This window comes from Ambystoma mexicanum, chromosome 1p (genome assembly GCF_040938575.1).
Source record: "Ambystoma mexicanum isolate Mex_15411 chromosome 1p, UKY_AmexF1_1, whole genome shotgun sequence".
Classification (NCBI taxonomy): Eukaryota; Metazoa; Chordata; class Amphibia; order Caudata; family Ambystomatidae; genus Ambystoma; species Ambystoma mexicanum.
Window position 1 is genome coordinate 1,057,662,040 of NC_090921.1, and position 26,644 is coordinate 1,057,688,683.

A 26,644-nucleotide genomic window follows, 5' to 3' on the forward strand; every position below is an offset into this window, starting at 1 on the left:
AACGATCAAGGCAAATATAGTTGCGTGTGAGTGGCTTCCACACTTGCTTAAAGCATGTGACCTTGATATTGAACTGGCACTTCAGAACGTGCCACACAGGCTGACAAGCTGAACAGCTGAACAGGTGGGTGCTGGGGCCATCAAACAGGGGAGACATTTCCTGATCAGTGCAGGCTTCCACCCCTGCTCTTAGACTGCTCACATTAAAGCTCCATGGCTCCACCTACCAACATGGACACGATTATCTATCCCCAGGTGTTGTGTACGTGGGTCCTGTGATCACATACATAGTTAGATGGTACAGTAGATAAAGGCAGATAGGACATCGGGCCTCATTACGAGGTAGGAGGTAGCCATGGTCCTTACCGCACTCCGGGTTCCCGAAATAGGGACTCACCGGGTCATTCCAACCTTGGAGGACCCGGTAAGTCCCCATTCCGGGAACCATTTCCCATTCGAGCCCCCATGGGGCTCAATGGGAATGGGGATGGAGCTAATAACGGTACCACAATTTGCAGTACCGTTATTAGCTCTGAAGTCCCTTAACGGGTCCCTTCCATAACGCCTGGTAAAACCAGGCATTAAGGAAGGGGCCCGCTAAGGGACCTTAGAATAGGGTGGTAAGGGATTACCGGCACCGGTGTCCTTACTGGTGCCGGTAATCTCTTACCACCTACCTCGTAATGAGGCCCATCCACTTTGTGTTTATTCCTTTATCACGGGGGTCTGCAACCGTTGTCTCTCCAGATGTTTTGGACTACAATTCCGATGATATCTGGCTATTGACTATGCTGGTTAGGGATGATGGGAGTTGTAGTGTAAAACACATGGAGAGCCAAAGGTTGCAGACCCCTGCACTTTAGCAGCATACGAGAAACTATCCAGGGTTGATCTAAGGAGGTAAACAAAACGTTCTGAAACCTTTGCCAATATTGTTACATCATTTTCCCTGTTATCCTTTTTAGAGCAAACCTGCAGCAGCTCTTCTAAATATTTCCAAACGATGCTTAGTACTCGACAGCACCATGGCTCTCTGAGAACCCTTCCAGTCTACCATGTGCCCGGCGCACTTCCAGCTGACCATCAGACAGAGGCCTAAAGCCCCCCATGCGGGTTAAACCTTCATCTGATCTATTACTGTATTTAACATCAGACTCTGGTTTCCCATCAAACAATGTGGAGACACTCTCACCAGTTTCATTGCCAAGTATTTTACAAGGATAGTTTTCAGGGTAAGACACAGAATGCAGACATGCTGCTCACCTACCCACCACAAGAATGTCCCCACAAAAATGCCCAGCAAGGAGCAGTGTCAAAGTGAACACAATGAAGACCTATTCATACACAATGGGCCTCATTACGACCCAGGCGGTAAGGGGTTAACGGTGCCGTAAAAGGTGGCAGCACCGTTAACCCCTTACCGTCTAATTACAAGGTCCCTTTGGGGGTCCCTACCTTAACGGCTAGTTTTACCTGCCGTTAAGGATTGGACCCGCAAAGGGACCTTGGAGGTAATTACGGTACCGCAATTTGCGGTACCGTAACTACCGCCTTTGCCATTTCCATTGAGCCCTATGGGGGCAAAAATGGGAATGGGGAAGGGCCAATGGTGAATGGGGAATTACCACCCCGCCAACCTTGGAATGGGGCGCTAATTACGCCATTCACCATGGCGGAATCAGTAAAATACCGGCGGCAACCATGGCGCTACTAGCGCCATGGTTACTGCACGGGTCGTAATGAGGCCCTATGTAATGCACACATGCATATGCTGAAGCATCAATAGCAATATTTGCAATTTGGATGCATTGGTGAGGAGAAAGAGGAGAGAAGAAACTGAGGCATGAAGGGGGTGGAGCGAGCATCGGGAGGCATGTGGCGAGGCGTAGAGGCAGATGGGAGAGGGAAGCGGGCAGGAAATGCAGGAGAGGTTCCCTTAGGTAGAAGATCATTGCTACTGGTCGAGAAGGAAGGTGAAAATGGGACATACATCCAGCATCCTGATACAGGGCGTGGCGACAAGGTAGAGGTCAAGTGGTTCGCTTAACTCAGATTACCAGCCTCTCTGTGGCCTAATATGCAGTCCAGAGACACAAGAGCAGGAGTCTCCCCAGAATTGAGGGCGAGAAGTAGTGGACCAGAGTTCATCAACCAAGGGACAATAATGGAGTGTGGGGGACACTTAAAACACCCAGGACTAAGAGTGACTATTGTATTGCACACCTGCGCTGAAGGACGCAGGATTGGAATTCACAAGCCTTCACTCGACCTGTTAAGCCCAAGGAAAAGGGATCCTGTTGTGTTTGACGGTTTGTGTTGCCTTTAGTTAGTTTGGGCCAATCCCATAAAGACCCCTGTTATGGAGAATTCTCATTGTTGGCTAATTTCCCTCACCTAGTGAGTCCCCCAGCAGCTTTGCTGGACTTCTGGAGTTTATTTTTTTCCACTTGGTAAGAGTGTGAGCTTTTCCCCCACTCTTACCTGTGTTTTGCCATGTGTATTTCTCTGTTTTTGTGATTGTGGACTCTGGAGTACACCACTTCAGAAGCCCCCTTCTTTTGTGTGTCACACAGCACCTTCAGTGCAGTGGCACAGGGTTGTCTCTGAGACTTCCCCCCCCACTCCATTTCTGAGGCTGACTACAGTCCCCCAGAAAAGGGTAAAGTTACCATTAACTTTACCCAGTCAATCTACCACAGATCCAGTACACCCCATCTTCCATGGAGTACTGGAAAGGGTTACTTTGTATCCCTTTTTATCTGTACCTCCTAGAGCATTGTTTCGCTCCTTTAACATTTAGACTTGGCTGGTGGCATTGGTATATACCCTACCTTTTCTACCGCGATTATATTAGATAAATGTGGTATTGTTTTAGGCTATTATATTAGCCTCGAACATAAACCCGCTTGACCAAATTGTCTTTCTTTTGGCTCCCCTTGGGTTTATTCACCATTTCTTTTTGTTAAAGTCTTTCTTGTGTTTTACTTTGCGCGGCAAACTAGGTTTGCCTTCTTTGTTCACCGTCTTTTGGCGGGCTTCTGCCCAGAAGCCCTCCACCAGGCGCTTGGGTGTCTAGGTGGGCTGAATGTGAGGGAGGGATGTAGTCACCCCCTACACAGGGTATCCTAGAAAACCCAAGTTGCACTTTTCCATGATTGGCTGAGGTGGTTGTCCAGGCTGGACAACCCCCCTGCTGGGTGATTGACAGCCAGGCTGTGTGAATGGGGGTTTGGCGCATAAAAGGCAGGTCTCTTGGGCTAGAAGTCAGAGTCGCCACTGGAACTACAAGGAACCGAAGAGAAGTGGAGAGAACGATGACTGCTGCAACTAGCCTGTACCGGTGAAGCCCTGCTGCAGTCCTGAGCTATCTACCCTTCGACGACTAGAGAAGATCCAGTCCGGAGTCTTCTTCCCTTGAGCCTGGTGGGGATAACCAGCTCATCTTCTTCAGCCAGAGGTCACCTTCGTGGTTGAAATCGCTGCACACTGCTGTAATGGTCCGGATAGCCACCTGAAGAGCCTCTCCTGTTTTTAAGGAGCGCACCTTTTATGCATTGTCGCTGCTGCCGGCTTCATCCCTGTGTGGTGCGGACCCCCTTCAGACGTTCTCCACCTCGAAGCTCCAGGAACCGTGGGTCTGCGGGACACCAACAGGAACAACTGCCAGGACACCAGCTGCACCATTGGAATAAGGTACTGTGTTCTATTTGAGGAAACAGGGTGAACCCCTTTTCTTCATCTTCAAGGCCTGCCCTTGTCTTCCCTCCTTCTTATAACTTTTGCTTCCGAACATTGACAATATCGAAGTACTCTTGGCTACGTGGAATCGTGAACTGTCTGACTGTGTGATCTTCGGCAACAGGTCCCCGGTGTCACTTGACCCTGGCTCCGGCCCTTTGACTCTTGAGCTCCTGTCTCTGAGTGTTTCTCGATTCTGTGTGCCTAATCAAAATATTGCCTGTGATTTTTGCCTCCAACTCCCTCGGGTGCTAAGTTTGTTTTTGCCCCGGTAGCATTTCATGTCACGGATACGCGTTTAGTTATTAGACCGAACTGTCAATAAGTGATCGCAATCGTATTCGCGGTAACATGTTTTGTTCGTAACACTGGTCCATTCAAACACAGGGTACTTACCTTGAGACTCACTGTACAAAGTGGATTGGTTAGTTGTAGTATATTTTTCGTGTGGTTTTAAATCTAATAAAAGTGTAGTGTTTACAACAAATGGTTTAAAAATAAATGTACTTATATTTTTCTACCTAAAACCTTGAGTCAGTGTTTGCTTGAGTCACAGTAATTGTGGTCCCTTTGTGTAATCTCTGCTACTGCTCATATGCTCTTGAGATAAGCCTGGCTGCTCCGCCACTGCTACCACTCTGACATAGTAGAAAAGGCTTGTACCAAAGGTAAAACTTGTATTGCCACCTGTAGTCTTAGTTGCGTGGAGTGGTCCCTAAGGGCACTGCACAGGATTCTGCCTAACAACCTCTAACAAAGCACTTTAGATAAACCGACCCCTTTCTGTCTGAGCCTTCTGATCTTACTCGAATTATTGACAGTTTTAACCAGGGTCGGACCGGGGCATAAAATGGTCTCATGCACCAATCAAACAGTGACCCAAAGTTGCAAGCGGCAATTCATTCCTTTTTGTGACAGACTGTTTGAGTAGCACCGAAGGGGAGTTTGTTGATAAAATATGATGCATGTTGTGCATTAAAAAAAGATGTATTCAGTAACACTGGTCATAACCACTAGCCGCATGGTGAAGTAACTTATCAAACTGGCCCACTTTAACCCCCAAAGCACGGGCCCATATAAGCATTTTGCGTTTTTTGCTTCAGGCATTGCCCTATTACCCTATTAGTCCGAACCTGTTCTTAACCCCTTAAGTGAGAAGGGCGCATATTTTTGCGGTGAATTACATTGGAAATTATTGTAAGCACCACACACTCTCGCACTTACACATGTGAGGGATATAAACAAAAGACCTGACAGGGAGATCTCTATTATGGTAAAGTGCACTCCTTTTCGGGCAAAGTCTTAAACCGGGAGAAGGAGATTTGCGAGCTAAATACGTGGCGGAAGCCTTGCTGCAAGGAGGAGGGAGTGCATTTCTTGGAACGGCAGCTCTTTCTGGGATGGAGGCCATCTATGTGGAGCAGATGGACTGCATCTGAACAGAAGGTGAACGAGAGTGTTCAGGGGAGGGTGGTTGGCTATCTGATTCGAGGACTGCCTCAATTAGGAACATGGAGAGAGGACATGTCAAGTATGCCTTTTCACTGCTTCATATGCACGGTTGCCATACACCAGCTGGGGAGATTGTATAGCGGGGTTTACAATCGTAAAGCTAAAACGAGGACACAATCTATATGGGCATAACTATATCCTAAACATGCTGGGAAACTGAAAGTATAGGCCTGTGTCTTGGAAAATGAATGTGGGAGATGCCCTTAGGTTTTGTCTATTTGGGATCCACAGGTTTAGATTCCAGAATGAAGCCTCAAGGAGTGTGACCAGGGAATCTGACTCCCCTGAACTGAAAGAGGAGTCAGGGATGCTTAGACAAAGAATATTGGACCTTCTACAGACAGCAGAATCTTCTAGTATGGTTTTGTACTACCATTTTGCTCACCAGATAATGGGCCTCACTATAAGTTTGTCGGCCCGGAAACTAGGGTGCCAGTAAGCTCACCAGCACCCTTGTTTCTGGACTGGCAAAATACGAGTCTGCCTGCCAGGGTCGCTACCCCCGACGGGTCTGACCATGCCGGGTGCATGGCCACGGTAGGCAGACCGGTCACTGAAGCACCGGCACCCTTAGCAACGGTGCTGGTGCTTCCGTGTCCCCACTCCCATATGGGAATGGGGACTTATATTTTACCAACGCCTGACTTCCTGGGCTGCAGAACTTGGAATCACCCTGTGGAACCGGGAAGTCAGGTGCCGGTAACATTTTACGAGTTCTGCGGCAACCTGCCGGTAGCACCTGCAGGGTTACCACCGGACTCGTAATGAGGCCCAATGTCTCCTTACACAGGCTGGATGTTAGTGAAGCCTTTGGTTGAGGCCTGTAGGACACAGGGAAGCCCTTTCTCCAGATTGAATGATCAGAATGCTGGCAGATACGAGCGTAAATGAAGAGGTTGGGCTGAAAATGCAGATATAATGCGATGTACACATTTTTAGAACACTCGTGTGGGTGGAGGAGCTTCAGAAGGTTCTTGTTTTTATAGCACATGATTCAGTGAGTGATTCCTATGGGATTCTAGAGGTCGATTTTTCTTCACTAATACTGAATGAGGTAGTGGCAGCAGCTGAGCAAAATATATTGCTAATATTCCCTTCTGTGCCGTCCCTGTCCTGTGGGCGTGTGCAGAATGCTGATGGCAAAACAAGACCCCTCACCATTAAGATCTCAGATGAGGAAGCCTTCCTCGAAGCAAGTGAGGCATTGCACCTGGACCTGTAAATCAAGCCAAGTCTCCATTGGAACTGGAGCGTTGCAAACCAGGCGTATTACCCACCGCGAGTCGGGAAGGGGGCAACGCACTTCCATATCAGAAGTTTGGGGCCAAGGGTTTATTACCCATTTTCCTTTTGTCTTTGCTAGCATTGAATTATTTATGTATTTTGTAGTTTTATAGCAGTCAGGTGATTGTTTCAGAGTGTGGCAGCCAAATGAGGAGTGGCCAAGAGAAGGGGGCAATAGGAAAACGCGAAAGGGAAGGGTGCTAGAGGAAGCAGCGGGAGTAGGATCAGTATCAAGTGTGAGTGATGTTTAAAATGCCAGAGACAACGAAAGAGTCTTGAGGGATCATTCTAACTGGTAGTTTTTCTCTTTGTATCGCATATTGGGGTGTGTGTCATTCTACTTAAACAGAAAATCACTGACCTTTCAGGTGGTGCCTCAAGAAATTTGCAATTGACAGTGGCTCAGAGTCTGATGATCTTAGGGGTCTTGTATGATATGTTATGGCATTTATAATGCGCCTATACACAAGCGTTTCACTAGGTTGTTAAATATTGATGCGTTCCATAGCTAGGAGTGACTGTGGTCATTGATCTTTGTGGGAAAGGCAGAGGACTTTGAATTTGATTTAAGTAGCAACAAGGCGCCAATGATATTGGAAGGGGATTGGAGAGGTGTGATTGTCTGGGCCTCTCTGGTATCCGGGCTTGTATATAATCGACAATCAACTCACAGGTATGTGGATCCTTCCCACCCTCTTACTCCAGAAACACAATTCCTCCCAAGACTTTGCCCTTCCATTGTCGTCCCTACATCCTTTCTTCCTCCCCTGAGCATGAATAAATACACTATCGCTCTGCCCCCCCTCACCTCATCTTGATCTGCCAGCACTCTCCCTTACCCACTCACCCTCACACAAGACAGCAAACCCATGCAAAGGCCCACTCACACTCCAAAGGATCTCAACCCGTTCCTCCCCACCCTCGCCCCCTAGTTCACTTCCCCTCCCATATCACGTCAGGAACACATGCATCTGCTCACGCACCTGGAGCCCCTCTCCCATCACCAACTACTCTCTACCTCCAACCCCCCCCACCTGTCCCGTCGACTCCCTGACATACCCGGCCCCCCTCTCACTTGCGCCCTCATCAACGCCAGATTCATCATTGCCCATGCAACTGACATTAGAGAACTTATCAAATTCAATAACCTGGACTTCCTTGCCATCACAGAATCCTGGCTCCACTCAGCAGCTGGTCCATTCCCTCAGGCCATCCCATGCGACCACACATTGAATAGGGGTGGCAGTGTTGCCCTAATCTACAGGGAAGCATTGACCATCAGACCCATCCCCACAAGCTCAACCTTCAGCTACGACCTACTCTGCGTCAAACTTTCCATTTCGCCCACCACTACCATATCCCTCCACCTCATCTACCGCCTGCCAGGACCGCCCATTACATTCGAGGAAAACCTCCTACAGATCCTCAGCACCAACCTGAAAACAAACTCTAAGTTGTTTCCTTGGGGATCTCAACCTCGGCTTCAACGATCTCACTAACAAAGACACCCTCTCCCTCTCAATGCCCTTGACACCCTAGGCTGAACCCAACACATCACTGCATCATCTCATGCTCTGGGTCGGACCATCAATTGACTTGCTGACCTCCACTGAAACATCTCAGTCACTACTAACGTGCCATGCCCTTGGTCTGACAACCATATCATCTCCTTTCTCATCCACATGGCCACTCGGCCTACTACTGCCACCTCCTCATTGTCCCCAGCACTCACACAATGTTCCCACAACTTGACCAAAGACCACCTCTGCCCCTTGCTTGCAGCTGCCCCCTCCCTCTCCCTTCTGCTTCCCTGCTCCAATCCTACCTCACTGGTTCATCTCTACAACACTGCCATCACCACTACACACCACAGACTTGCCCCTCTCAAACCCCATAAAGCCAAACCCTCCACACACAAACTCCCGGTTTACCCCCAACCTACAAACCTTGTATTTTATGAAACGTTCCATTGAATCTGAATGATGCAAAACCCCTGCTACTACCAACAAAGTCTGCTTCAATGGCATATGTATGGAATACAAACACGCCATTCACAGAGCCAAAGCCACCTCCTACACGGACAGAATCTCAAAAGCCAAATCCTATTCGCACAAACTCTCCACCATTGTATGCGAACTGGAAACCCCAATCGACCCCCCCCCCCCCGCCAACTTGATGTCTGGTGCACATAAGTTCAGAACACCCTTATGAATAAAATGACCACCCTCCAAGATAAAATTCATAAGAAGCAAGAGCTTATCTGCTCCAAACCTAGTACCTCAACCCTTCTCCTTTCCCCCCACCTCCAGCCCCACGAGCAAACTCAACTGACTTCAGCTTCCATCCGGTAACCGAAGCCGAAACAGCCAAGATCATCAACAGCGTCAAACCCTCTCGCTGCCAAGGAGACACATGCCTTGCCCTTCTCATCAAAGACTGCACTGAAGTCCTCAGACCCATCATCACTGCCATCATCAACTCCTCTTTCGCCTCTTGCTCTTTTCCGACCAACCTCATAGAGGCCTGGATTTCTCCTCTCCTCAATGAAGCATCTCTTGACCCGTCCATCTCTACCAATTATCTTCATATCACAACTTTTAATTTCTTGTAAAAATCCTAAACTGTGCCGCCTACATCCAGATCCAGGACTACCTCGAACACCATAATATCCTCAGCCTTTGACAGTGAGGCTTCTGCCCAGGTCACAGCACTGAATATGCTCTGCTGGACCTAAGGAACCAATTGGACAATATCCGGGACTCTCTCAACCTTGCCCTACTACTCCGTCTTGATCTATCTGCAGCCTTTGATCTTGTGAACCACCATACCCTATGTCATCACCTCATCTCCACCGCCAACTTCTCCCCAAAGCAACTAGATGGCTTGCTTTATTCTTTGCAGACAGAACAGCCCGCGTATTCACTGAAAACACCATAGCCAATCCTTATCGTAGGGTGCCCCTCGCATCTATCTAAACTGGACCCTGCCTTTTGCACCTTCACAATTGATGCCTCACCATTCCAGTCTTCACCACTGTCAAGACACTGGGGGCCTCATTAGGACCCAGGCGGTAAGGGGTTTACGGCGGCGTAAACAGCGCCGACCCTTACCGTCTGATTCCGAGGTCCCTTAGCGCCATGGAGGTTTTAACACCTGCTTTTAGCAGGTGTTAAAATCCATGGCGCTAAGGGACCTTGTTGTTAATTACGCCACCGTAATTTACGGTGGCGTAATTAACGCCTTTCCCACTCCCATTATGCCCTATGGGGCAAAAATGGGAATGGGGAAGGGTAAATGGGTTAATGGGGACTTACCGCCCCACTCACCTCGGAATGGGGCGGTAAGTCCGCCAACCACCATGGCGTAAACGTAGTTTACGCCATGGTGGTAAAGGTACGACCCAGGCGGTAACTTACCGCCTGGGTCGTAATGAGGCCCTGGGTGTCTACTTCGACTCCATCCTCATTAACACCATAGCCTCCTCCGCAGCTCCCTCCACCAAGCTCTTAAACCTCCGCAAACCTTTCCTTATCTCGTACAACCGCCTCACCATAGCCAGAGCAAGCATTGGCTCTCTCCTTGACTACTGCAACTCTCTTTTTACTGGCACCTCTATACGGAACCGCATCCAACTAAAAGTCATTCAAAATAACGCCATCTGGGCTGCCTGGATCTCTCTAAGCACGACCACATCACAGACTCCAGACAAAAAGCACACTGACTTCCTGTGTATGAGCACATCAACTTCACAATTCTCTTAATCACTCATAAATGCCTTTTGAACTCTGCTCCCTCCTACTTAACAAGACCACCTCGAACAGTCCAGTATGCATGGTATACAGCCACCGGCTGGTCACTCTGAGGCTTAAGCGCACTAGAGCATGGGGCGCTAGCTTCCCAGTCACAGCAACTCGCCTCCGCAACTCTCCACCCCTCAACACGGGCTCTGAACCTTGATACCGGCCGCTCAGAAGACTATTTAAAACTTGAATGTTCAATTGATGTTCCCTCCACATCCTGCTCCCTTCCTCACCTACTGGTTTTGTTCTGTAAGCAGCGCCTTGATGCCTATGGGCTTAGTGCACTTCTATAAATGTACAAATAAATACATCAATAAATATATTGTGGGGTTTTAGTTTGAAAGTCAGGTTTAGGGCTTTAGTTTGGATGGATTATGTCGCACCAAATCGCCGATTATGTGTGTATAACAGGAAGTGCTGTGATGTTACCGGCCACTTCAGCTGGAGGTTACAGGAGTTGTTGCATTGGTTAAATAGTTGGACAGTGTGATTTTTGTCATCCAAGAGGAAGCCAGTGTTCTAACTAGATTTGAAAGAAGTGGCGAGTGGGCCAGTTCAGAATGCCAAGAGACACATGGCACGTCCGCATTTTTGATTTAAGGATTTTTTACAAGAGTGGCCAACATATCCCACAGAAAACAAAAGTCAGGATTAGTTTGGTTGGATCACTCAACCCCTGGGAGACCCCAACAAAGTCCTCCCCAGTTTTCCATTGGCTCTTGGCCTTCTTCACTCCTTAAAAATCCCTTTAAGTCTTTACAGTACCAAAGGTTTTTTATTGTCACGCTGTTCCGGGATGTTGCAGAACTTATGATGACCCCCAAACACCTCTTCTGTGGTGCTTACTATTAATGTGGGCTTTGTGCAGTCCTGTGCCACAAGACAGGGGGATCGAGTTCCCTCGGTTTTGCCCTGTGTGGGCATCCTTCTGGTTTTTGCCGTCTCACCTCTCTGATCTTACAATATTCTCCTTGACTCTGTCTCATGCCTTCACCTTGCTTCCGACCCTGTGGCCCATCACCTTAGCTATGCTGGCCATCTACGAAGCTGCTCGGCAACCTCTCCCCCAATCCCTCTTCCTGATGTTCTTGCCTCTTCTGCTAATCCTCCTTCACCAACTGATGTAACCCTGTGCAAAGATATATGGATTAAAAAATGATATCTGTTTTAGAGCTAAAATATATTTTTATTTGCTGTCACATAGGTGACAGGGATCTGCACAGGCCTACCCCAAAGGTTTAGAGACAGGCAAAGGTTTATTACACGTTGGGGATAAAATAATTTGTGGGAGGTTTTGAGCTAAACTAAAGTTGCCAGGATGTGGGCAGTGCTCTGGTCAATTTATTAGAAGAAAGTGTCTCTTGGGTTAGTTAAAGCGTACCCATGCCAAAGGTTCTCCCAGTTCTCTGTGGGTTCGGGTTTCTCCAATCGGTTTAACACAATATTGGTATGCTGATAGTCATGGGTCCCGCATCATTCTACATGTGTTCCCCAGGTACTGTTCTGCACCGTTCTTCCTGCTACTTCGATGGAGAGCCTCATCTTTGTACTCAGACTGGTGCCAGGCTCTGCAGGTGGTTTTGCGATGGAGCTGCAGGAAGACCAGAGGCCACCCAAAGGCCTTAACTGTTCTCTCTCTCTCTCTCTCTCTCTCTCTCTCTCTCTCTCTCTCCCTCCCCCTCCTTCTTTCCTTCTTTCTGTCTTTTTCTCTTTCTTTCTCTCGCTCTCTCTCTATCACTCTTCCTTGTAAGCTTCTTCTGTCACTCTGTTTTGTTGTAAGCATGTTCTTCCGCCTCTCTTAGGTGTAGTACTTGTCTTAGAGTCCACCACCTTCTCCTCCTCACTCCTGATCGCCCACCTGTCCTCCAATGTAAGGGCACCTTCCTCCCCTTCAACAAAGGTCTACTCCTTCTCCACACCTCTCTCTACCATCTCATTGTTTATGCCTTTGATATTAATCCACTTAGTTTCATCCCCTCCTTATACTACGTCCACTTTTAACGGTACTAAGTGAAAAAATAGTTTTATTTTGATTTAGAAAGACCACTCTGTGACCGCATAGGGCGTTCTTTCTAAATTGAACTGTCAGGCCCCGGCCGCATACGAGGACTGAAGACGTGGCCGAAACGGGTAAGTGTGTTTGTTTAGGCGTGTATGTTGAGGTGGGTGTGTGCCTGAGAGTGTGTGTGTGTGCGTGCGTCTGAAATGGGAGGGGGATTTGGAATGTAGTTTTTCAATGGGAGCGGGTGGACCCCCCCAAAATGTAAGATATGTTGAATATTGCCGGTCGCACCAAATCGCCAAAAGAAATTCAGTCTTTTTGGTGTGATCCCTGCAATATTCAAAATGTTCACATAGAACCCTTTTACCTCCTTGGTGTGCCCACACATTTTACCTTTATTTCTCTCTAACACCCCTGCTTCACTTTTCTGATGTTTCTCCACTCATCTACTTCTTTCAACAACTCCTTATCTCTTTCTTCTGTCTCATTCTGCCTTCTGTTGCAATTCTCTGGGTCTGATAACTCTTCCTTTCATTTCACCGCCAATAAACTCATTCTCTGGTCTTTTTCTTCCCGAACCCTCTGGATATTTCTCTCTCCAGCCTTCTGGACCCCTCTCCTCCCAGGCCTCTGGATATGCATCTTCCTCTGTCCAACCTCCTAGTGACCCCCTCCTTTCCCATCCTAAATAAATCCCATAAAATAAATAAGTACACTGACTGCCCTCTGCTGTTGCTTGTCCTATATTGTCTTGTGTGCGCCCAGAGGCCTTCAGGCGAGTTGGCACGTTATAAAAGTTGAAATAAATAAATACATTTTGGCATTCTTGCCTACAAGCCTTATGGATCTGTCTGATACCAGCCTTCTGGGACACTCTTCTCCCCAGTCCCTTGTCTCTTTCCTTTCCCAGCCCCCTGAATCTCTCAATTCCTTACCTTTTGGGGTCTGTCCTTCTCGAACCTCCTCGGACATTCTGTGCTGGCTCCTGGCTCCTGCTCTCCCCACACTCCAAAAGCTCTACTCAGCCTCCTGCTTTGGCTGCTTCTGTTCACCGCTCCAATCCTCTCCGAACGAGCGCTTCCTCCTAACTCTCGCACCCCTCTACCACAAGCCCTGCTTTTTATGAGGAGGGACCACAGTTGACCTCTGAAATGTGCTTGCACCAAAGAGCAAAGCTCATGGGCAACTGCCTAGGCTTGCGTTGCACGATAGCGCCTCCTCAGGGCTTACCTATGTTTATATTGAAAATATGTCCTGAAAACGATTTAAACAATACCCTTTTGGGTTGTCATCATACAGTCAAATGGCAAGTACATTGCTAATGCACTTGCGCTAAACAACAAAGGCCACATTTCTGTATCTCAACAAGCCTTCTCTGCCCGTTTTAGTGGGACATAGTCAGTGGTGGCCTCCTCTTGCTGCTGAAACCTGCTGATGCCAGGCCATGCACATTACAGAAACCTGTCCCCCCTTTTAAAGGAAGTGTGCTGTCGCTGCTGCTTTGGCAAGGTATACCTTTATGGATGTCTTGGCAGAGTCGGCATTTTGTGATCAAGCTCACACCAGCTGGCATTTGCTTCTGCTTTTAACAAGGGGCATCCCTCCTCAGTAAGGTTCTGCAAGATGCACCCTGTTTTGGAATTCCTACATGGATATTTGCTAACTTGTTATTCGCTCTGTTTTGGTGAAACATGCCATGTACTCCTGCTAGTGTACGTGTATGCATGCACTGATTGAGCTAAAGGGCGAGAGTGTTGATCTGCATTTTCTACTATGCATTCTGCATATACATTGAATTCAGTGACCTGCAGAAATGCCATGAGGAATTGGAAAGTGCCACCCAGCGTGCCCATGCTGGTACTTGGCTCATTGCAGTATTTCACAGCTCTACCAGGTTGAACAGCCTCTCTCGCCAGGACTCTGTTTAGCAACCACCATGCGAGCACCAGGACGACTGGCTGTCTTGAAGAACGTGACATCATCGGAATGCCCTTTAATATCCCTTTTCCTTAATAGGTGACATGCACACTAGTAATGGGATTGCTTTGATTCTGTAAAAGTAAGCATGGCGGCCTTGTGTCAATGTTTCTTTGAAGCTGCCTATTGCACAGCAAAAGCTATCCTGATGGCAACCTTGAAAGGGGTCAACATAAGGTCAAAACGTCACTTCACGCCCCTCCCATGTGGTGGCAGGCACGAGGACCCACTACTCCAATCTGGTGTAATCGCCCACTGAAGGCGCTCCTTCCAAGTGACTTGCCAACAGCTGTCGACAGACTCAGAAGGCTAAACCAGACTCCTCCAAGCTGTAATGTCGTTCACCAACAATGTGTACGGCATAAGCTTCTTGCGCTCTTCTCTCCCATGAATTTTAATAAGCTCTCCGAATCAAACTATTTAGCCCTAGCTGGAGGCTCACCATGCAGGCAGCTTGGGACGCACTAGTTAAAGGATCACCGTTGTGCATCATCACAGTGCAATGCCCCTTCCAGCTACCGCGGCAGTGCCGGAGCAGCTGGCATTCCCACAAGCCCCCAAGCACGTTGGCAAGAGCAGTGATGTGTGAATGTCACCGCTCAGAACATAAAAGGACCCGTCCCCCACACTTGTGTGGGAGAGCCATTCCCGGGAAGTAAGCAAACTGGATGTGTCTGCATTCCCATATGTTCTACAGCACTGTGTGCCCATGCGTGTCAACATTCAGGAAGCCAGGCAAGGTACAGGGGACCCGACAACTGGCGACGAAGGTGGGATCTGCTCCATCAAAGAAAATTCACTGCCAATAAGGTGACACTGAGAAAATTAATTAAATATGGAGTGAAGAGGGAACCACTGTTAGGCTGTGTTATGTCCTGGCCTGCGGGCACCCAGGCCAGGCAGAACGAGGCTGGGGGCACCCAGCCGACATGCTGGGGGTACCCAGCAGACATATGGGCTGCGACCACGCAGCAGCATTATGGGCAGGGATCACCCTGCTTATGTCGGGAGCATCCGACATGAAATCACGGCTGGGGGCACCCAGCAGACAGCTCCGGACTGGGGGCAGTCAGCCCGTGAGCTCACGGGTCCCTCCTAGGCCTTGGGGCACCCAGGGCTGCACACGCAGATGACGCCAGTGTTGCCCAGCAGGGGCACCGGCATCCCAAGGTACAGTTCGCCAGCAGGGGCTCTACTAGCATGGCAGGCAACCATGAAGGACAGCGTTGCCCAGCAGGGGCACTGTCATGGTGGAGGGCCCTGCAGGGCAGGCCCTCTGTCAGCTACGCAGCACCAGCATGGCACTGCGCAATAAGGACACAGCACACCCTGTTCTGTTGCTTTCAAGACTGAGGAGCGGGAGGCCGCTAATTCCTTTTATTCAATGCTAGTCACGTGGTCACTACCACGAGACAGGAGCACGAGCCTGGGAAATACCTAGCTCCCAGGAGGGGTAACCCGTTACAGGCGGTACTGGAAATCTAAGGTGAAACAATGACCCCCCCAACTAATAGCGCGCTCTCTGTCTCGTCTGATGCAGTGGATCCCGTTTATCAGATGCTTAACCAGAAGTTCAGGCCTTTTCGACATGGTGGTAAAAGTGTCATCCCAAGGGCCCTGTGCGTAAATAGGGCCCGAGCGACTCCAAAATTGGTCACAAGGGAAATTTGCCCCAGAGTACAAAGGACAATACTGTTGCTCTTAGCAGGATCATCCGGGCACAGTATTTTCAAATGTTTGCTGCAGACCTATGAGGAAGACGACTCAGCTCATGACTCACTTCCGTTCTGCAGTCAATAGAGATTTCAAATGATTCAACCCCAGCAAAGAATCAATGTACACCTCCCACGCCAGAGTGCAGCAGCTTGCCCGTCACGTGAGCTGGCTGACGCCAGCGTCAAAGTACTAGCACCACACGTGGTACAATGTCACATTCTAAGAGAAGGCAGAATATCCTGCAGGAAAATACTTGAGTGTGCCCGTAGTCAGGGGTGTTGCTAGGTCTGGAAAAGACCTGGGCTAGGCTAATGTCAGAACTGTCGGGACTGGGGGCTAGCTAGCCTTTTGGTTGTAGCTCCTGAGATTCTATCCGGGGCTACAAGCAAAAGACCAGCGGCTATAGCCCCGTTAGGCCCCCGCCTAGCACGCCTCTGCCCGTAGCCATGACTGTTAAGCATCCAGTACGGAGGGGGCCACGGAGAGATCACCCTTGAAAAGGGTGCATGCAACACAAGGCATAACCCGCTCTAGCAGGCTGCAGAATAATGGTGGACAGAGACGATACAGGCCAACATCCAGGAAGGAGGAACATCTACCTGCTCACACTGCGGCAGTGCCTCGCATATCGTGAGTTGCTGAAACTGCAAAAAATGGATCTGTTTTGCGGCTCGAAGGATACAATACATCGAGATCTGCAGAAAAGTGATCCAAAGATCACAGACTGGAGCTAGTGGCTTCACACGATGCTCTGGAAAGCAGCTCCGGCCATGTAGAAGCTTTAATCGTGAATGAGAGAGATGCACAAGGTAACATGTGCACATTGACAGAGGGGCGTCTGTCAAGATATTGCCAGCATGTACGTTTCAGTTTTATTGCTTTGACCTCTGCCTGAAACACACTAACATGAGAACATATGTCAAGAAGCGCCCCATTCTTCATAAAGATGTGACCATTCCCACAGTCGTGCATGGCGACCATTGCATCACCGACAGAGGTTGGACTCGATGCCCTGCACATTCCAGCTGTATGCTTCTGGCCCTGAAGACCTTCAAGCGTGCCCGTCGTTGCGTGAGGGCATAGGACGTCAGGAAGGCACGCTGACCAATCTCTGTATTGTTCATTAGCAGGTCTCGGAATTTGACCTGGCTATAAGCCAGTCACGTGTGACAATTGGAAATGATGTGCTGTGTGCATGCGCATGCGGAGGAGTGATGGAGTGAGTGGCGTTTGAGGTCTGGCCGATAGCTTGCAATGTGTACCCCTGATTATGTACAATCAGAAGTCTTGGCACAGAAGGATCCCCTTCCCATGCGCCTGAAGATGGAAGATGTTCTTGGAGAATAGGAAAGCGGTAGCGCCTGCTCTATTGGTCTGCCCCATAGTGATTGCATGAAAATCCAAGCACAGTGTACACGCGCAATGCACTCTTCTCCATGTTGCCAATGGATTTCTGGTCGAGTTACCCAGGGTAGGCCCCTGACTGCTTTAATTTGTAAAGCTCACTATTTCTATTTCTATTTATTTATCAGTAAAGCGCAAATACCGCCATCAAGGCCTGTTGGCGCTAAGCAGCCCTGACGAGGGCAGCTGATGCAGCTTACAAATCGTCTAGAACAGACGCCGTTTTCAACAGACACCAGAATGACCAGTCAGTGGCGTAACACAAGCTCTGGGGGCCCCCCTGCTAGCCAAGCTGAGGGCCCCCCGCTCTGCAACAAATCACGAGTCGCACCACACTCTGGGCCGCCCTAGATTACCACGCATGCGCAATACACAAAAACGTGTTGCTTAAGGGGTATGCCACACACTGTACTAGGAGAAAGATATAAATATGTGTTTTAATGCAATATACAGCACACTTTCTGAGAACATTTTACTAAAAAGCCACAGTGTTTGCTATTGTTGTGTAGGGTAACAGCAATCCAAAATATGTAAGTCACCAACAGTGCACATGAACATTAATGCTTTGCTATTACAAATGCCATGGCACAATGAAAACATGTCCAACTGGCTGCACAATGTAGACCAGTGTAGACACATAATAACATTACAGTAAAGCATGCCAGGCCACATTAAGATATACCTAGACTGGTTGCACCAAAATGTCAGTCGAAGCAATAAGACTCATCAAGAAGAGAGTACACATTCAAGCCTGCGTCTCTGCATCCTCTAACAACACAGCCAAACTCTTTAAAATCTGCAAGGAACTGGCCAATCCTGTTACGGTTTCTACCTCTCCTGTTCCCTCAACAGGCCCTCTGTACGGCTTTGGCCTCTCGCTTCTCCGCTAAAACTCAGGACATCCTGTCCACTATCTCCTCTTCCTCTCCCTCTTCCTCTCTCGGCCCCCTTTGGCCATCTCTCCTCCTCCTTTCGCCTCTTTCTCTCTAACACCTGACAAGGTTTCTAGACAAGTCCCATCTGTGGAAGTGTCGTCGAAACAGGTGCTCGCCTGCTCCTCCAGAACCATTCAGAACCACATTGACACCCTTGATCCAGCCTTGGCCGATTTCTGTAATCATTCTTTGGCCACTGGAACTTTACCCTCTCCCAAATTCTTGGAATAGCTGGCCAACTGCCAGCTAACTCTCCACACTGAATTTGTTGGTTGGCTCCATGACAATCAGTCTGGCTTAAGAGCTGCCAGAGGCATGGAAACTGCTCTCCTGAACACCTGTGAAGATATTAACTCTAACCTTGATTCCAGTATTCCTTCTGTCCTCATCATCCTGGAACTTTTCTCTGCTTTCCACACGGTCAACCACACCAGCCTGATCAATTGACTCTGCGAGAACCTGGGCATCATGGATGAGGCCCTGGAAGTGGCTGACCTCCTTCCTCTTGGATAGCCCCTCCCAGGTCCAACTTTGTCCCTTACACTCCACCACCTCTCTCTACATGTGGCGTTCTCCAGGGCTCTATCCTCTCACCCTGGTTTTTCAACCTCTATTTGGCCCCTTTGACCCACCTGATCTCTACCATCTCCTCTAACTTACAGTGTTATGCAGATGACACTCAGCTTTCCTTCAGGCTCCCCTCAGCCTACTCTCCTCTCTCGCTCATTCCTGGTGTCATCTTCCAACTCCACTCTCTCTTCCTCTCCTCACATCTCGGACGTCGCCAAGAAGTCCCACTACGAGCTGCACCTCCTCAAAGGGACTCTTCCATTTCTCACTTCCCCCCAGAAGCTCACTGTCTCCAGAGCTCTGGTTCTCTCTCTAGGCTGGACTACTGCAACAGCCACTTTCTCAATCTGCCTTCCTCTACTCTCCAACCTCTACAACTAATCCAGAACAGGACTGCAAGACTTATCCTTGGCCTCAAGCCGAGGGACTGTATCTCTCCAGCGATTAAATCTCTCCACTGGCTCTCGGTGGCTGCAAGGATCAAGTTCAAGACCCTTTTCATTGTCCACAAGGTTTTCTGGGGCTGGGATCCGCACTACATCCAACACTATCTTCCAAAATACCTTCCTTCTAGAGCCCTAAGGGTTATATGCTTCTCCAGGCAGAGAGTGGGGGGGGTAGATCCTTCTCCCGTGCAGGTGCCTCCCTCTGAAATGGCCTCCCTGACCCTCCCAAACTTGAGCTGGACCACCTGAAATTCCGGAAGCAGCTCAAAAAGTTCCTCTACTCCTCTGCTTTTTCTCTCTCCCTCCCCTGTTGAACTACCTGACCTACCTGTCCGCTGTACCAACTGGTTGCTTGGCTACCCTCTGTCTCACTGAGTCCAGGCTCTTTCTTGATCAGTCACCCTTGCACTGCCTCCAGGCCTATCACGCAGTTAGGGGCTGTAACTGTAACGCTACAGTCCCTTGTTCTCCTTGCACTACCCAGAGCGGCGCTGCCCTGGCGGCACTTACTCAGAGCATTGCTGCCCTGTTTTCCCCTCCCCTCTGCCTTGCACTTCCCCCCCTCCCTTTCCCCTTGCACTTCTCGTTCTCGCACTTGCACGATCTGAATGACACAAGGCTTAGTAAGATAATTTGTCTTGTCCCCCCTCAGTTTTCCTTCTCTTGTCTTGTCGTGCCTAAAAAACACTTGAGTACAGGTGCGTTATATATGACTTATCATATCATAACATATAATTTTATCACAGATGCCCAGAAAAATATACAGTGCTGCAGTTAGAAACGGCTAGACTGGCAGAACCCAAATGCCAGTCTAGCCAGGTAATTACACTTAGCAGGACTGCTTTATCAGAAATGGCCAGTTAAAAAAAGTCATACCAAACTGAGGAATGACTAGACTGGCTGCAACAAAATGCCTCTCTAGCCACTAATACCACATATCATGCCTGCTTAGCATGGACATGGACGACCATTATGATTTATTGCACAACCCCAAACCCCGCACACATCCCTTCTCCCTCCCATCCCCTACCCCAACCTCCAAAATCAACTAATTGGCCCAGAATTACCTCAGTCCCTCTTCCTTGTCCCAGTGATTACGTATGAGGCTCCTTGCCTCACCGGTAAGTACTGGAGGAAGAGTGGGACTAGGAGTAATGAAGATTACAGGTAGCAAAGACAGGCATTGCCTTCATGTACCTCTACCTTATCCCAGTACTTGTGTATGAGGCATAGTGCCACATACACAAGTACTGCCTCATACACAAGTACTGGGATGAGGAAGAATAGGGCTAGGTGTAAAGAGGATTACCAATAAGTAATCAAGGCATTAAACACAAGTAGTGGTGCAACACCATTGAGCTGACTGGGCTGCAGCACTCCCCTCCACTGAAATTGTGGGCTATGTTGACTTGACCTGGCTGACCTACAGAGCAGTTGCCGGACAGAAAAGGACACAGATGTTAAACTGCACCTGGGTTTTGCCGTTAACAAGGGCCCGGCCCAGCAATTACTAATGTACAGCATTTCACTGTTTGTACCTGCATTCAAATGCCAAATTTTTTAAGTAACTGAAATTGTGATATGAGTTTAGTACTTGCATGGCATGGGAGTGATTGGAAGGGTAGAGCGGAAACAGGAGACCAGACCTTCCCACAGCAGTCCATAAGTGGGTGCTTTCAGACACAAAGGAGAGAGTTAACTGCTCGTAACATTGAAGCTGCACTAGAATAGTCTCATTAAAATGTGTAAAGAAGTTAGATGCCCTCACACAAATAAGTTTGCTCCTCCCCACCACCCATGACGTTAGCACCTCTCCCAACATTTGAAAAGTTAGCCCCCCTGAAATGTAGGTTTTGTTGCGCCCCTGAACACAAGCACACACACCATTCACCATATTTACACACGCACACCCAGCCATCCATATATTTAAGAGTGCACTCTTTCACCATACAGGCACACCCAGCACCCACCCATACATTTAAGTGTGCACCTTTTCACCATACAGGCACACCCAAGCAGCCACCGATACATTTAATTGTGCATCCTTTCATCGTACACGCACACATGCATACCCAGCCACCCATACCTTTGTGTGCACTCTTTCACCATACACTTACACATGGACACGCCATGGGTTGAGGGGAGCCATAATACTTCAAAAATACATTGGGCCTCATTAGGACCCTGGCAGTGACGGTATGAATGGTGCCGGTAAGGCACTGGCATCGTTAATACCATCCCGCCGCATTACGAGTTCTGTTCGCGGGTTCCCGACAGGTCTTACCTGGCAGGCGGTGCGGCACCCGCAAGCATAACGTTATCAACGGTGCCTGCGCAACCATGCTCCCCATCCCCATTCTGCCCTAATGGGCAGAATGAGGATCGGGAGCCTGGCAATACCGCCACCCGGGAATGGGCAAATATCGGCCCATTCATCTCGTAATGGGCCGGTATTGCCCAATCGCTTGAGGCGGTGCCGGTAGCAAGCATGGCGGTAGCCTTGCCTGCCATACAGGCACGGCTACTGCCATGCTCGTAATGAAGCCCATTGTTTCTTTTTGAAGTCACTCTGACTTCCTAAAGAAATTATTTCCGTTAAGGACTGAACCATAACGGAAATAATGTCTTTATGAAGGCAGAGTGACTTTTTTTGAAGTCATAGGGTTCCCCTACCCCATGACATGGAGGCCTCCAGCCTAGGGTCTTCATGTCATGGGGTGGGGGTAGCCACTGGACTTTTTGTATTCACTCTGCCTTCATAAAGACATTATTTCTGTTACATACATTTCTTTAGAAATGCAGAGTGAATTCAAAAAGAAAATGAAAAAAAAAAGAAATTGCAAAAAAATATATATTTTTTTTTTTTTACTCGAAGTGGGGGCCCCTCCCAGAACATGTGGTCGCGGGTCCCCCCCCACACCGCAGAGGGTGCGGGGGCCCCTGTTACGCCAGTATGACCAGTGATTTTCCAACCCCGAAGCGAGCAGGGGAGTTGGTTCCATGTAGCAGCCGCAGACACCGCGTGGCCCCCGATCCTGGCTCGCATAAAACGAGGAACCTGAATCGGAAGCGCATCTTTAGAGTGAAGAGCTCGGGAAGGAACATATGGGGCTGAAGATATTCCGCACCAGTGCCATAAAAAGCACGATGTACTATACATAAAGATTTAAAATGGATGCGACTGCGATCTATGCAATGGGATCTGTCGAAGAATACAGGAGAATGGTGGTCAAAATAGCCACACCTAAGGTAATCCATTCAATCAGGTCCCACAGCAGGGACAGTAGACCAGGGGAGGGAGGATAGCTCAGGGGCAACACCCTCGTCTTGAAAGCAAGATGACACGGAGCATCACAGGTTCGATCCCGGAGCATCACAGGTTTGATCCCCGGGTACGCGCTTCGAAACCTCTGGGTATTAAGCGTGTTCTGAATGACCCATTACAATTTACAAGCAGTGGCTTTTTTGTGCTATCCAGTGTGTCGTATATATTAGTCCTGGTGGGTGATTTTCTCGAGCTACCCCAAGGTTGAGTTTGCTCACTCCACTGCTGCAGGTACTTTAGTGTCAAAGACCAAGAAGACCATTGCCACACAAGGGAAACCCCCAGTAACTGCCAGGCAGACAATGGCCCAACATTTGAAGGCAAAGGATCGAAGAACCACACAGAGCACCTAGGAATACAACACTTCGGGAGGATGCCATGGTGGCCTCAGGCAAATATGAATGCAGAACACTTTAAAGGTCCACTGAAGAACATCTTCAGGATTGCAATGGAGGCATACCATCAAATCGAAATAGAACTTTTTACATGTTTTATTTTATTTATTGTGATCTGGTTAAACATGACAACCGTACACAAATACAAAGCTTATAAGAACAATCAATAGCTAAAATCCATAGTTAATACGAAAAAGAAAAGGAAAAAAGAAATATGTTCACATTGTTCCATTAACATCAATAGAGGCCATTTCCAATCTTAAAATCAACAATTATTTCATTAATTATTACACAATGGAGCTTTTCTATTTCGATTGCAACCGCAGAACACTACCTCCAATGGGTGCTCTTCATTGACATTGCTCAGGGGCTGTGCGGTCGCAATATCTATTTCCAGCCACTATTTCTAGTCACTCAAGGGTGGGCATGGACCCTTGCATGCTGGCATCATGTCATTCTGTTGGAGAGTCCTAAAGCCTGATTCACAGAAGCATTTTATAATGGTGCAATCCCATGGGAAAACACGCTGTGGATCAGGCCCGCATTGTTTGACATATTTTTGGTGGAATATTGTGGATTCATACACCGCATGGACCCACACGGCTTCCTTTGAAGAGCAGGAGCCGCGGACACGTGGGATGAGGCATGCACGTAATTCCTAAAATAATGGGGCTACCCCCGCACTCATGCTGCAGGTAACTAAATGGGGCTCTTAATACTGGTGCGCTCCTCATGACATTTACATAAATCCAAATTGGCCCGACCTGTTATTTTGAGGTGCAAACACCAGGTGGCATTCCAGGCTTACTTGAGCCTCTAGTCCCACGTGACAAGCCTCTGCAGGCAGAGATGCGTGTGCATTTTCTGCATGGAGTGGCTTGGGGTGGCGGATCCAGTCTTTTTGCATTGCCGCCCAGCTCTGTGCAGAAAATGCTCTAAAATTGTATGTTTTGTAATTCACCGGCTGAGACATGATTTCCACTAGTAACTTAGAAACCGCCCCCGTACCGACATAACCAATATCTTTCATTCTCTTGTGCTTCACTCTTCTGCACACCAAGATGCGTCATCATCCAAGAAGCTTGTAAGGTGCGAAGCAGACAAAGGTCTCTTAAGGACAGCACTTAGCAAGCAGGGCCTCTGGGAGCAAGCTGCTGCTTTCCCTATGTATTCCATGGTATTGAAGATATTGATATTTTATGTCTATCGCGCTCGTACACAAGTGTTTCAGAGCGCGACAAGGCAAGGGAGGGGAACAGGGGAGAACAAAACAGCGATCTCACTAGGCCCAGTGACATGGAGAACGCGCAGGTGTGTGGGAGAGGGGGAGATGGATCGCTGCTGCAGTGTGGCTGCATGGGTGTCCTTGGCAGGAAAACCCAACGGGCTGTAGGGTCCATCCTGGCTCGAGGGTGCAACCTAGCACGAGGGTACACAGGGTGCAGGGGAATGTGACCCAATCCCCACTAGGATGGAGCTAACAAAGGGCTGCTTAGGTTTGATCTTGCCATCCCCTTCAAGCCCACCTACCCAAGCCCAGTAAAGCGGTGTCACTGGTCATCTGCTTCGCCCGTGTCAGGAGCTTGGCAAAAGAGAAAGAGAACCCTTTGGTGTTTTGAGGAAGGAGGGTGCTGCCTGCACAATGCATGCTTTGCTCTCCTCTTTTTGATAGTGGAATGTTGATGAAATGTGCAATTGGTGTAATGGCTTGTTTCTCAGATCATTATTGTGTTAATAAATTAACATTACAAATGCAGTAATCTTCTACCGCAGTAATGTTTTGAAATCACCTTGGTATGAAGGGTAATGCCCGGAATTCAAGTGAGGAATTTTCATCAAAAAGCATTTTACAGGAAGTGGCCAGCACGTTTGTCTCCTCTCCTGTGAGCTGAGGGAGACTATGGAAAGCTCTGCCCTTTGTTCCCATGAAGGGGGAGCCTATCCGCCATGTGTCTAGCCATGGTGTAGATGCCTTCGACAGGGAAATGAAATATCTTACTCAGATCTGGCAATGTCTTTATAAAGTGGGGCTAGAGAGAAGGTGGCATGTTTCCTAATGCAAGGGGCTACAGCGTATACTCCAAACAAGCCAGAGAGTCTGTGGCCTGTCAATCACCACACCTCCACTGCAGCTGTTCGCTACAGAAACCAGTGCAACAACAACATTCATAAACTACTGCTGGTCCCAAACTCAAAAGCAATACAACAAGCTACCTTCTATTTTTGAGACAATGTCACCCCGGTATTACCAAATATGATTGATTTTTAATTGATCGAATGGTACATCTGGCAGAATTTGGCCAGTACTATTTGATCGATCAAATTGGTTAATCACAACCAAACAAGGGGAGCAGGATTTGCGGGCGTGTCCACCGCCTCCCATGTTCGGTAGTGATTGCCTTTGAGGGTAGCAGGGGTAACCCTCCCGCTTCTGGAGGATTGGAGGAGGGGCACAGGGAAAAAAAAGAAAAAAGGAGCACCCGACAGCTTCGGATCTGACCCACGTAGAAGGGACGGAACTGACTCGCAGGGTTGGAATGAAAGCGGATGTGTAAAAGGTAAGTCGGGGGAGGGTGGCATGGATTTGTTAGTTTTGCCCGCAGTAACATTGGTTTCGCAGCGAAATGGACTGCAGTCAATTTCCGCCGCCAACAATTAAGCCATGGCCAAATCACACAGATCCATCAACCCACCCTGAAATCCATACATTAGCTGCAATTGTTTATACTGCTTTCTTTATGAGCGTTCCACTGAGCGATCCACAGCCTAAGCACCACCCCAAAGCTACATTCTGATTCGACAACTCCTCTGAAAACATGGCCCTTTTGATAGGACATTCCCAGTTCCCCAAAACTAGGCATGTAATCAAAATACCATAGATGATTTTCTTCAGTGGTTGGGATATTTGGATATAATACATTTCTACCAGCTGCACAACCGCAGCTAAAATACCTGACCTCCACAAGGCCCCCGCCAATGCTTCTTCTATCAAAAGCAGTCAGATGCTGAACCCAACACTTCCTGGTAAACCCATAAACTCAAACATTCCTATCCAAATGACATGAAAACTCAATTCATACCATTGGGTGCTCTACAAATCCCTCTTTCATTTATCCCTGTAATCAATGGTCTATATCTCAACATGCAGGTCTTCTTTCAGTTCATGAACCTGATGCGCCCAAAGACTGTATTCTGTTATGAAGATGTGCTTGGCCTAATAAGGAAAGCGTTGTCACTTCTCACATGCAGAGAACTGGTGTGTGTGGGGGTGAAACTCGCCACAGGCTGTTGCCTGTCCATTCTTCTGGGTTGCTCTTGTCACTGAATGGTATTGTGTTCTTTTGCCGACACCAGACAACATTACTTCGAAAAAGCTAATAGAAATATATGGGGGGTAAGGGATTAAAAGAGTGGTGTTTGGGTAGGGGTTATAGTATAGGGAACCGGGACGTTTGGGGGGGACCCCACAAATTATTTTTTTTAAAACTATTAGACACGTTTTTCAAAGTAATTTCTTTGGCGAAAATGACTTTTAAAAAA

General features: G+C 48.4%; 1 protein-coding gene across 1 annotated transcript in view; it reads left to right on the forward strand.

Annotated features, from left to right (window-relative positions):
- The window catches only part of LOC138447974 (capping protein, Arp2/3 and myosin-I linker protein 2-like), a 301,863-nt gene that overhangs the window by 93,134 nt on the left and 182,085 nt on the right, over positions 1-26,644 (forward strand). The window lies entirely within an intron of this gene.